This window comes from Stegodyphus dumicola, chromosome 6 (assembly GCF_044657685.1).
Source record: "Stegodyphus dumicola isolate Sdum_Otavi_A_Nest chromosome 6, ASM4465768v1".
Classification (NCBI taxonomy): Eukaryota; Metazoa; Arthropoda; class Arachnida; order Araneae; family Eresidae; genus Stegodyphus; species Stegodyphus dumicola.
The window spans coordinates 205475026-205488055 of NC_140773.1; the positions used below are offsets into that span (position 1 = coordinate 205475026).

Consider the following 13030-nt stretch of genomic DNA (forward strand, 5'->3'; position numbering starts at 1 on the left):
TTGAAAAACTGTTTAAGAATATTTCAATATTTCTCAGGTATGTAAAAGGAATGGTACAGCAGTCGCTTTTAAGCACTGAAGTTTAAGATTTACTGAGTTGAGAATCATTTTTGCCGCTAGTGCTTCTTAGAAGCTACTATGTCTCATACTTTCCTTACATACAGAATGCCATAAAATTGTTTTGTATTTGCAGTTTTAGCAGCTCTCACTAAACAGGTAAAATTTGCAGATAAGTCTATAAAGGTAAACGTAATTTTCTTCAAAGTGTTTCTTTTTTTTTTTTTTCTTTTTTAATTTTACTTTGTAGAGCTATTAGGTTATTTGGAAGCAGGAAATATGAAAAATGAGCAACGCCTTTGCCGAGAATCGAGCTGCGGACCTCTGGAACACGCGCCGAGTGCGCTGTGTTTACACCAAAAAGGCATGACAGGGAGAAAATACCTTATAATCGAAGATCATAAAGTCTATTTTTAGACCAGGTGGGGGGGGGATCGGGTTGTATTCCTCTCATTTGTAACCTTATAATCTAATATTAGACTAGTATTTAAAAACATTTACACTGTAATGCGGTAATCAACTGCAGCCCGATAATGTTTAAAGATAGAGTTTAACTGTTAGCACCGTAATGCTACACCTGTACGATCAATGGTAAAATTCTGGTGTCTTTCAAGACTTCTATGCAATGTTTTTCACACGAATTGTACGGAAATGGGTTCTATGAGCCTTCGCAAGATGATGAATCGAATAATTTTTGTGACGGGTTCCCTTTAGAGAAGACAATTATTCTAGAAGAGTTCCTCACAGGTAAAAATTTGCAGGAATACTATTTTAGCGCGTTAAAGGAAATTACGATAGCTATTATTAATAACTGATTACTAATTACGAATTAAATATTAGTAACTGATTACTGTGAAATATTTTTGTTTAAAAGTAAACTAAAAGTTTCATTAATTAATTTTGAAATATTTGTATCTAAAAGAAAAGTGATCCTTAAATGAAGACATAATTTTTTAAATACTTAAATTGTCAATTCGATAAAAATACTAAAATACAAAAATCTGAAAGCTTTCAGATTTTCTATTACGGTCAAAGGGGCGTTCTTTTAAGTTTTGTGGGTTACCTTTATTTATTAAATATCATGTTTTTCGCACTTAAACCGTAAAATTCAATTCAGCAGCACTATCGCAAAATATTTAAAAGAGCATGTCTTTAGAAGTTCCGATACACAGTCTCGCGTGTTCGAAGTAATTTTTTTGGGGGGGGGAAGTGTTGCCATTGCTTGCTTTGAAATCGTTGAGTTTCTTAATCCAAAACTCATAAATGCTTTACATAACTGAAATAGATAATAAAACAAATTCCAAATTTGAGCTTCCAGATGCCCATATTCGAGTGGAGGACTACGTTAGTGAAACCTTGGTGTCTCTAGGTACCGTTGCTTTTTTACAAGGAGAGAAACATACATACATTTATGCAGATTCTTCATTATTTAATGTCCTTAAATGTAAATCAGGCCTTTAGTTTTTGATGACAACGATTTGAAAAGGGAAGCTCTGTCTATAGTGTACCAATGCAAAATGCTAAAACGAAATTAATAACTCTTTTGGGCAAATTGCTTTCGGCTGATGAAAACAAATTTATGTGCTCTACATTTATTAAAGAAAACTGTCTAGAGCTGATAAATAAAAAAGTATATCAATCTGGCGTTAACGATGAGAAATCTGGGAAGGTTAAAAGGTCATATGTTAATCGCGACAGAAATGGATTTGTTTCCGTACATAAATTATTGAACTGGAAGAAAAGCTGAACTCATGATGAAAGAAATCGGAATAAAAAGAAGGAAAGTTGATACTTGTGATGAATGAGTTTTTAACAGCCTAATTGTGATACATATTAATGTGGGCTGCAAAATCAAAGAATAATAAGATGCCACTTCTTTAAACCGATTACTGGCATATTTGGAAATCTTCCGTAAATTGCAGGTGTTTAACAACTTAATATATCTCGCAAAACTGCCTTATGTATTTCAATCTTTATTTGAAATTTGCCTTAGAGGTATAAGATCCTGATTTCGTATTTGTTATAATGGAGAACGATATCACTCTTTTTTTGTACGTCTCTGGTCGAAAATCATTATTTCTTAAAAGCTAACTTGGATACGGATTATTATACTTCGTATTTACAACATACAGGGGTTGGACAAAAATATGGAAACACCTTTAAAAAAACATGTTTCTTTGCTTAATATGGTGTAGGAAACCCGTTGGCATCCAAAACAGCTTGCAGTCTTCTCGGAATGGATAAATACAGTTCCTGTATGTTTGCCAAGGGAATATTATACCATTCTTCCTGCAAAACGGTGGCAAGTTCAGATAACGATGTTGGCGGCGGATAACGAGAACGCACTTTCCGTTCCAATGTATACCACAAAGGTTCGATAATATTCAGGTCTGGTGACTGTGGTGGCCAGGGAAGATGGAACAACTCATCTTCGTGCTCAGAAAACCAGTCCTGGAGAATGTGAGCTGTGTAAACAGGGGCTTTGTCGTCTTGGAAGACACCATCACCATCGGGGAACAAAGTTTGTACCATGGGATGAACTTGATCGGCCAAAATGTTCACATAAGTCTTGGCAGTCATGTGCCCTGACACAGTTATCATGGGGCTAGCAGAGAACCACGATATGGCTGCCCAAACCATAACAGAACCCCCACCATGTTTCACTCTTGGCAACAAGCAGTCTGTATTATAGGCTTGAGATGGCGTTCTCCAGACGTAAACTCGGCCAGAAGTGGGAAACAATGCGTGAAAGAAGACTCGTCAGACCATATTACTCGCTTCCACTGCTCTATAGTCCAGGCTTTATGACAGGCACCACCTTTTCCTGTTACGGGCATTAGCATCACTGATGAGTGGCTTCTCAATTGCAGCACGGCCAGCAATTCTCTGTTTATGAAGCTCCCTTCTAATTGTTTTGGTACTCACAGGGTTCGGTAACACAACATTCATTTCAGCAGTAACTTTTGCAGCTGTGGTCTTCTTATTTTTCGCCACAATTGCCCTTAATGATCGTCAGTCACGATCACTCAGGACACACTTTCGTCCGCGCTGTGATTTAGCAGATGATGTTTTTCCGCTTTTCAAATATGCGGAATAAATCTTCGATACACTAAACACCTCGGCTACCTTGCTTACGGAAGCACCTACCATACGTGCTCCAACAATTTGCCCACGTTCGAAGTCTGTTAACTCTGACATAATGCAATGACAACCTCACATAACAGTACTCCGACAACAACTGAACTGTTTAGCACATTTACGAAGTTGTATAGGTGCGTCAGTAGTCAAAAACGCCCGCGCCACCTACATATTTCATTAAAATCAATCTTTCTTTTCAAACATGCATTTCACAAGGTGTTTCCATATTTTTGTCCATTCACTGTAATACTTAATGCAATTTGTTATTTAAGGCAACTCACTTTTAAACAGTGCTCTCATTTGCGTAATTAAAATTTTAGCATTAATATCAATTAAACTGTAGAGTCATTGCATTATTTTTGAAACAGGAAGAAGTGAAAAATGAGTTCGCTGGGAATCGAACCACGGACCTCTGAAATACGCTCCCAGCGTGCACACCACCACACCACGAAGGTACGCTAAGAAGGCGCGAGAAATACCTTGTAAAGTAAACAGTTCTCTTTCCACTTTGCCTTTTCAATTTATTCGTAATAAACGTTGCTTCCACGTTGTTAATTCCAAGTTGCTTTCATAATACCTTTTAATAACTCAAAAGGAAACAACGGATGTATCTGAATATTTATGATACATTTTATGTTACTGGATTTTTTTCATGAGGCAATACTGAATGAAGCATTGTATTAAAGAACAAGTCCGTGAGAGGCCCTAGGATTTATAATGTGCCAGATTGAAATGTGTACCAAACATTTAATTTAATTAAAGTATTCTGAGGCTATTTGCGTCGTTATTTTCTTTTGCTATCTGGAATTAATTCAGCGAACAAGTAATATTTGAGCTACTTTGTTTAACAAGCTGTGGGATTATATGGCTTTACTTAGCAGTACTTAGATTGGTATACTTCTTATTATAAATCATGAAAGAGTGATATGTTTGCAATGTTTTGTTGTTATAAATGTCTTGTTGTCATTATCAGCAGTCCACAATCATCGCATTTCGAATTAAAACCACTACTAGGGCTACATTTGAAACTATTATCTTACCTTTAATCTTCTACCGTGATTACAAATGCTGGTGAGGTTCACATGAGACACTAGACTGGAGACTATATCGCATTCAAAAATTTCAAATAAGTCCAGTTAAATGAAAAAAAAAAAAAAAAAAGGAATGCGATCAAAAAGAGGTATTAAAGAATAAAACAATTCAATTAAAAATTTGGTGTCATAAATCAATATCAATATAAATGTGTCGTATACTAAATGAAGAGCATAAGATCGGAATGAAATCGAAATTATAAAAGTATTTTTTAAGTTGAATAGGAAGCAGAAAGAGAAAAATTAATGAAATAAATACAATAGGTTATTCTTGTAAATGAAATGAAGAAGAAAGGTAAGTATAGTATAAATTCCAATGTGTATTACAAAACTGAACTTATAAGCATTTCTTGGTGCATAGATTAAATAATGGCATTATTTGCATAAATACGAGCGAGAAAATCGTGACTTTAATTTAATAACTGTCGTAAGACCTCCAATAATTTTTAAATTCCTACGAGTCACTGTGTAAACACATTAGGTATTTTTTGGAAGCAGGAGTTATGAAAAATGAGCAACGCCTTCGCCGGGAATCGAACCACGAATTTATGGAATACGCGCCCAGCGTGCAGACCACCACACCACGAAGGAATGTCAAAAAGGCAGGAGAAATACCTTATAACTGTATCAATGAAATTTAATCTTGCTAGTAATTGTTTAATCTCAAATGTGTACGATGAGAATTGAAGCAGTCAAAAGTATAATGTAAAACTTTATAGAAGCATATATACTACAGAAAACTTGTTCTTTGAGACATTATATTAAAAAAAAATGTTAAAGCATTTACCAGCATTTTTTAATTTTAATAAAAGAAAAGGTGCTATGACTCTGGTTCAACTAAAACACGAACCGAAAATAAGAGAATTTTAACAAAAGAATGGTATTTTTTTAAGATCGATTCTTTTTTAATACTGTTATGAATTTTGTACATAGATAGACAACTTGCAATTATATATAAAATTATTATACTTTTCCGTATAACGTAACGCGAAAAATCTTAAGAGGGGAGCTATGTCAGAAACATAGGAATACAGGGACAAGTCCATTTAACATTGTGTAAATGGCTATCTCCGTAATTTGGCGAGATATCGCCAAGCTGACAAAGGTTTTGACTACTTGTTTTTAAGCTAAATTGAGAGAAATCGCAAAAAGTCGCCAACCTTAGTGGCATTTTGGTCCGGTCTCTGTATCACCGTAATGAATATTGTAACTTAATTAAATGTAATTAACCATTACATTAGCTATAACTGTAATTCAACCCTTATATTGCTTTCCAGCAATTTCGAGAAGCAGAAAATACTAGAAATATCTCGGCGGCCTTTTGAAAATTATATAAGGCTGGGGAGAGCATCTGCTCTTTGTTACTTAGCTGTTATTTATTGTTGTGATTTGTTAATTCAGGATTAGCTTTTTCCTTAGATACGCTTTGCATTGCATTGTGTTTAGTGTTCTTAGTAGTTTGAAGAATAACTATTTATTGTGCTCTGCGATACTGTCAACACCTGTACGAGTATTTCTGTGAAAATTTCTAGAACTTTGAAGTGTTCTTTTTAATTAAATAAATTTTATCAACCTATCATCGGAGTTGCGTGCATTCAATATATTACGAACCCATACGCACGCAACAATACTTCGCATGGCCATCTTTCGGCACAATATATACTTTCATTTGGGTATTTAAAAATCTATCATGTTCAAAAGCAAACATGAAAAGTTAGGCTACGTGCGTGCGGTTTTGGAATCAATAGACTTTTGGAATCTTTCTTTTCACCAGACACGTCTGAATGCTTTGGGAGGGAAAAAAAGAGTTTGTTTCTCTATTAGCTTTTAATCCAAGACCCCATACTGCATCAGGAACAAAGACAACCACTTACGTGGTTTATTTTTCTAATTTGGCGCATCTTGAGAAGAAAGAAATTAACATCTGCTTATTATTCTGGTGATGGAACCTTCCGACACCCTTCATGGCACACATTTCGAGCACGATCAAAAGGATGAACTCCATTTATGGGTAACTTTCTCTGCGTGGCGAAATTCTCTCTGAATTGACATTCAGAATATGCGACACTTATTTCTCTCATCTTCAGCAAAAATAAGAAGGATACAGGAGCGTGAGAGAAACTAAAATAAATTACGAAAGAAAAGTAGGTCACATTTCACAAAAGCAATTTTAAGCTCTGTTTTCTTTTTTCATTTTTCTGTTGCTGACTATTGGTTAAAGGGCAAAACCGTTTGCATCTTAACTAATTTTAGAGAACTTAATTAAATTTTTCTTTAGAATTTTTGCCTGGAACTCAATAATTCCATCATTATTTTAATGCGTATTATCACTCATGTAAATATAATGATACCATTAAGGAAAACATTCATGCAACAGATGCCTTCAGAGATTGTCCAGACATAACTGCTTTTGCTTTTCATGAAAAAAAAAAAATAAGTTCATCTTATTATAGAAATATTTTATCCTAAACAGGCATTAGCAGAGAAGGGCTATTAGTCTCAAAACGGCAATTCGAGTCAAATCGCTAAAAGTGTTGAATCACTTTTCAGATTGTTGCCACCGAACATTATTGCCCTGTATTATATTTAAAGAAATTAAATGATGAAGAAGTTGCATGAATGTACGAATGTTTCTCGCATTGTGAAAACATAACATTACATAGAAGCATCAAAATTTTAATAACGTAGTCCTCCATCCGAATATGCGCGCCTGAAAATTAGAATTTTGAATTTTTTTAGTATATATTTTATATTTTGTAATACTCTAGCGAATTTTTCATTAAATAACTCAAACATTTGAAAGTAAGCAGTGGCGACAGTGTACGGAAAAAATATTTTTATCTCCAGCTCACGAGATTATCTATCGAAAAATCTAAAGATATGCTGCTATTTTTATATATTAGCTCAAATGCTCTCGAAACCTGTAAGTGCGTAAATGTAAAAAACGCCACTTTGGGCGTAATATAAAATCTGAAAGCTTTAAGATTATCTTATCAAATATTACTAGTGACGTCTCGATCTAGCTATTAAGGTGCCGAAGTAATATGAGCAGGCTTTCTATGTACAGTAAAAATTGTTTTTCTTATGGTTAAACACTTAAAAGAATTCAGGGTCGTCCTTTCTACAAACTAAAAAAGTATATATAAATGCGCATATGAAAATGTATATAATAGTGTAATATAAAAGTGTGAATAAAAGTGCATAATTATAAACCAAATAAAGTTCACAACATAATGAACTCTCTATATAAAATGAACTATATGAACTCTAAAGAGCTTTATGAAATAATATGACCTATTACGAATGAATCTATGAAAACACCGTTAGAAATGACAAATGGACTATTATGTATGAACTATAAATAGCTTTATGGAATACTATGAGCTATTATGAATGAATTTATGAATACACCGTTACAAATGACAAATGGTTTATTACGTATGAACTATCATGAATGTTTGTAAAAACATTGCAAAACTATTATGAACAATTACTATTACGAATTTATTATGAACTATTACGAACTATCACGATCGATTGTAACTATCGCGAACTATCACGAAGTATTGTGGATTGTAATGAATGAATTAACAAACTTATGAACTATAATTAATGAAATTATGCACTATTACGAAACATTGTGAAATATAGTGAACTTTAAGATATTTTGTATACCATATATTATTACTATATTATCATCACATCTATTCATTATATACGATGCTACTATATACTACTAATCAAAATTTATGAGATATTATTTCAAATGTTTATGTATATACTACCGAATTGTTACCAAATATCTATATTTTCCTTCCATTACAAAATTTGTTCTACCAAAACTCTGGATATGGCTTCAAAGTTTGTAAGTGCAAAGGTACCGACTGACAACATTTATTTGTTTATTACATTCAAAATTAATAAATATAGAAGTGTAATAGGACAATACTCGTTCAGTTATAGGAAACATTGGGTGCCCTATTTTGTTTCAATTTATAAGGCTGATTTACATTCGAGCCAGCATGGTATAGCATAATAAGGAAAACTCTAGAAAATAAATTTTTAAAAAAAACCTATGTCAAAATAGGCAGGTATCAGTGATGACTTCAAAACGGCACTTTATGCATCATTAACACCTATCATGTGACACACTTAAACACAATAGGGGTGGTGGTGTCCAAATTTGAATATTCCATCCTGTGGAAGAGAGGAAAATAAGCTTATGACAACAGGGACACGGTGGAATTCGGCTTTGTTTTCTGGTATCCCACTCTACGGCGACGGCTTGATATGAACCCTATTTATTCTTTTCTTTTTTTGCTTCTATGTTTTTTCTGTGACAAAATTTACCGGTAATTGCTGGGAAGCGACGTTTCAGCCTCCGCCTACTTCCAAGGCTACTTTCGTTGGGAAGAGTTCAGAGGTTGAACCATCTAATCTCCTTTTTTTTTTTTTTTTTTTCAATTTGAGGACCACGCCAGTGAAAGCACGTGTGATCTTTCAGAAAGTAATTCTAAAGACAGAGAGTGATATATCCCACGTGAACGGCGGGGAACAATAAAACCTAATTTACTGATGGGTCTTTCATATCCGGCAAACGGAATTCCAATGAGGCCTTTCGAACTCGTTTTACTAACTAAAGAATAATAAAAGTGCAAAGCGCATTTAAATTATTATTTTTCATTTGAAACCTCTTTGAAAAATAGCTAAATGCCTAATAAATGAGTTTTATCAGATATTTAAAAAAACAGTGGTAATTATTAGAACAAGATCATGACTTTCATAAACGATTTTCGCAACCCAGCAGGCGATCCAGAGGTAACCTTTGTTGGAACTAAAAAAGTTTTAAGAAATTTTGTTTGTTTCACGATACTATGAATCTATAATTGTTAGTTAATTTATATTCATTTTATACTTATTTTTTACTGATTAGTAATAAAATATTTTTAATTTTAGGACTCTTTTTTTCTTTTTTTTTTTCTTTTTCTTTTTTTTTTTTTTCAGAACTATGCTTCAGAGATGTTTTAGAGGCCTGATAAATTTCCTTAAAAATTAATTTCTGAAGTTAACATATTTATAACATACTCATTTTCTGTACAAGTCGCGAAATTAATTTTATCTGCTGTTCGTTAGGCAATAATAGCTTGGCGTATCTAACAAAGTTCTAAAATAAATCTAAATGACGTGTTTAAATGAAATTCAGAAAATTCCTTTGTCAAAGGACACTGTCACCAATAGAACTTCTGAAATTAGCAACAACCATTTCGAACAATTATTACTAGACTTAGAGAACTATCAAAATTTACAGTTAAGTCGGGTGAATAAAAATTTATCATTATACAAAGAAGTAGGATGTGTGTCAAGAGGGCGAAATTCAAGATGAATATCGTTATTAAAAGACTAAAATATTATATATGAAACAACAAAGGTAGGGGTCCCTCAAGGGCAAAAAAAAATCTGTAATACTCATTGAGGATTTTGTGTTGCAGATTTGCTCCTGATGAAGAGGGACCTGTACTGACCTCGAAATCGATTGAGTTCTTGACTAAGCCAAACACAAGTTGTTACTCTGCTAATTAATGTTATGCGTATTTAAAAGCGGACGCATACCAAGCTTCCACTGTAACTTTATGTGATTATTATGTGTTTAGTTGTTGTATGCTATATGCCATTACATTGTTTCTACATTAGACTTGTTTCCGTGTTGTTTATTATTGTTCTTCCACTCAATGAATAAATAATTATTTTGATAATATTTTCAGTTTTAATTTTTTTAAACTTTTTATTTTTTGTCATGTTACTAATGTTGTCGTATCCATAAAAACATTTGCTTCCCATTTCAATTTATATGTTTTATATTCCGTGCTTTCTTTAGGTATCCTTATTAGCAATGGGAAAAACTAGATATGAAGCGGTATTGACTGACATTGAAAATGTTGTCAAACAAATGGGAGTATAAAAAAAACCATTGAAGATTTTCCAACTGGTAAATTTTATCTGATGTTGTCTGATGTAATGTAAACAGTGTCTAATGTAAACAGTGTCTAATGTAATTAGTTAATCCTGTTTAGCAGATGCTTTGCATTGCGATTACCATAAAATTTCGCCACATCTGACAGTATTCAATTTTAGGTATCGAATATACGCTAATTCAGGTACTAAATGCGAATGATGGGTAAATTATATTCCCCATTGCATATAAACCACTGCTCCGTAAGATAACAAAAATAATGGCATTTAGGAGAACTCTTTTTATCAAAATTAATCATTATCATGCTTGAATAATAAGCTTTTAGTATTTCTTTGACTGAATGTATACTGAAATATGACATTTGGTGCTGGCTTATTGCAATTTTCCTCTCAAATATATGCTTCAGCATTTTAAGTGTTAATATGAAAATCAAATGATTAATTATTTCAATTCAAGCTTTAAAAGACAGTATGAAATTTTTTTAGAATATTTGTACTTCTTCGTCTCTATACACATCAGTGCCAGTTTTTTTATTACCTCCGAGTGCGAAGTGAAGGAACTATTGCAATTACGAAAAACTATGCGTTTCACATTTCAACGAAAATATCCATTTTGACCGCTATCGAATGCAATTTAACGATGTTTTTGCATGACATCTGTATGAAAAGCCAGAATAAAGGACGCTTTTTCTCCAAAAGAATTATAAAACTGGTTTAAAATGGATTAAGAAGAGATTTTTTCGTGGCGTCCGTACGTACGTATGTATGTATGTATCTCGCATAACTCGAAAACGAGTAGACTCAGAAATGTTGAAATTCTGTACATAAGACTTCTATAATATGTAGTTGTGCACCTTACTTTTTGTGATTATTTTGATTTTTTTTATTTGATTTTTCATAATGTGTGATTACTGAAGTGAAAGTTCCATTCATTGCAATCATGTTTGTTGTTAAAATTGTTTTAATTCCGAATGGGCATCAGAGCTTGTCTCCTTTATAAGGAATCTCAGATGTCCAGTTTTACTGTACTGTTTTGTGTGTCAAATCAATACTTACAATACATTACTACTCATTATTATTTCAAAGGGATCCTATTTCTTGCAAATATTTTCAGAAACTAAACTGCGAAGTCGTATATTGAATTACAATAGATTTTAAGCTTAGTTATTCAATTGTAAGACCTAGTATTAGCCGCCCAGACGATATAGTGGTTAGGATAGCCTACTAAGGTACCGAAAGGCACAGGTTTGAATCCAAAAAAAGGCATAGATATTTGTAAATGTATACTATCTTTGAGACATGGGCCGCTCTAAATGTATGTCAAGCTCAAAGCCTACCTGAGAGGTTGCTGGTAGGTAGAGGAGTGGAAGATCCTCGAACCCGTCCTCCCGGAGTGTCGTCCATCAAAATTGGGGGCGGAACTGAGTGAAGCTGTACAGTTACCTGTATTGTGCTCAAGACTCTTGCCAACGACAGCGGCAGCCTTGGTCTCTTTGCCACATTGAATTTCGTGGGCTTGTTCTAATGTCACTGTCAGACAAGTGAGATAAGTCACAGCAACAACAAGACCTAGTATTCCAGGTTAATATTATTTTCTTTATGGCTCAGTTTAAACATGCAGTGTACTGTCGATTATCTGGGTGTGGTTTATCTGATTAGAGGATTATCCCTCCGTGATGCACACGTGCACACACGCAACATTTTACGCAAAAAGGTGTAAAATACCAACATGCGCAAATCCGAGCATGTCCGATCAGGGAGATTCTTCCAGGTACAGAAATCAGAGATTTATCTAATTGCGAAGAATTCGAGACAATAACAGAAGTTGTATGGCAAGAAACTGAAAATGTAAAATTCTTTGAAAATATCGATCAGGAAAACGTCGATGACTAGTTCGACGGCGATTCGACTGAGCCACGCTTTCAATTCTTGAGTGATGCAGATATCGTTTCAAATGCCAAAAGAACAGAAGATTCAGTGATTAATACCGAAAATACTATCAATTACACTAGTCCCGTGACAGCAAGAACTCCTTTTAAAAATCTATTGGACTTCCTCGACCAAAAGGTATTCAAATACAACGGTACACTTGAAAACGTATTCAATGAAATTCGATAAATATTTAAACGTTCTCAAAAGTAAAGTAAAGTTACTGATTTCTTTTTTTGAAGAAATAAACACTTAAGAGTACAATTTGCATGAAAATTCATAGTTCAGATTATCCGCGTTTTTCAGTTATCAGTGACTTTCTTTCCCGGCATTAACTCGGATAATCGAGAGTGCACTGTAATCATATCTTTAACTTTGGGGTAATTATCGGCAAGGCCAACTAGCTTAACAAATAGTTATGGTATGCTGTTTTCGTCTAATGATTATAAGTGACATACACGAGGTGTTACTTATTTGACACTTATTGAAATTTTAAAAATTTGCTTTGAAAAGAACTAGCTGTTGTTGTTACTTATGCTCACTTTTCTGACAGTAACATAAGCCGAAGCTCACGCAATTCCTCGTGGCAAGCAGCGCAAGATTACGCTTTTCGTTGGCAACAGCCTTGAGCACCTTACAGGCGACAGTGCAATTTAACTCAGCTCGCCCCCAGTTTTGATGGAGAGCTCCCCGGGGGGAAAGGGTCTGAGGGTCTTCCACCCCTCTTCCCTACCAGTAAACTCCACGAGAGGACTTTCGGCTCGCTGCATATTTAGAGTGCCGCCACGCCGCACCGACACTATACATTTACAAACATCCATGCCTTCTCCGGGATTCGAGCCCTG

The 13030-nt window shown here is 34.1% G+C and overlaps 1 long non-coding RNA gene across 1 annotated transcript in view; it reads left to right on the top strand.

Annotated features, from left to right (window-relative positions):
- The window catches only part of LOC146996951 (uncharacterized), a 311932-nt gene that overhangs the window by 290512 nt on the left and 8390 nt on the right, over positions 1-13030 (top strand). Inside the window, exon 2 of the long non-coding RNA XR_015041818.1 lies at positions 10162-10272. This is a non-coding gene — a long non-coding RNA (uncharacterized LOC146996951). The remainder of the gene's footprint in view (positions 1-10161; positions 10273-13030) is intronic.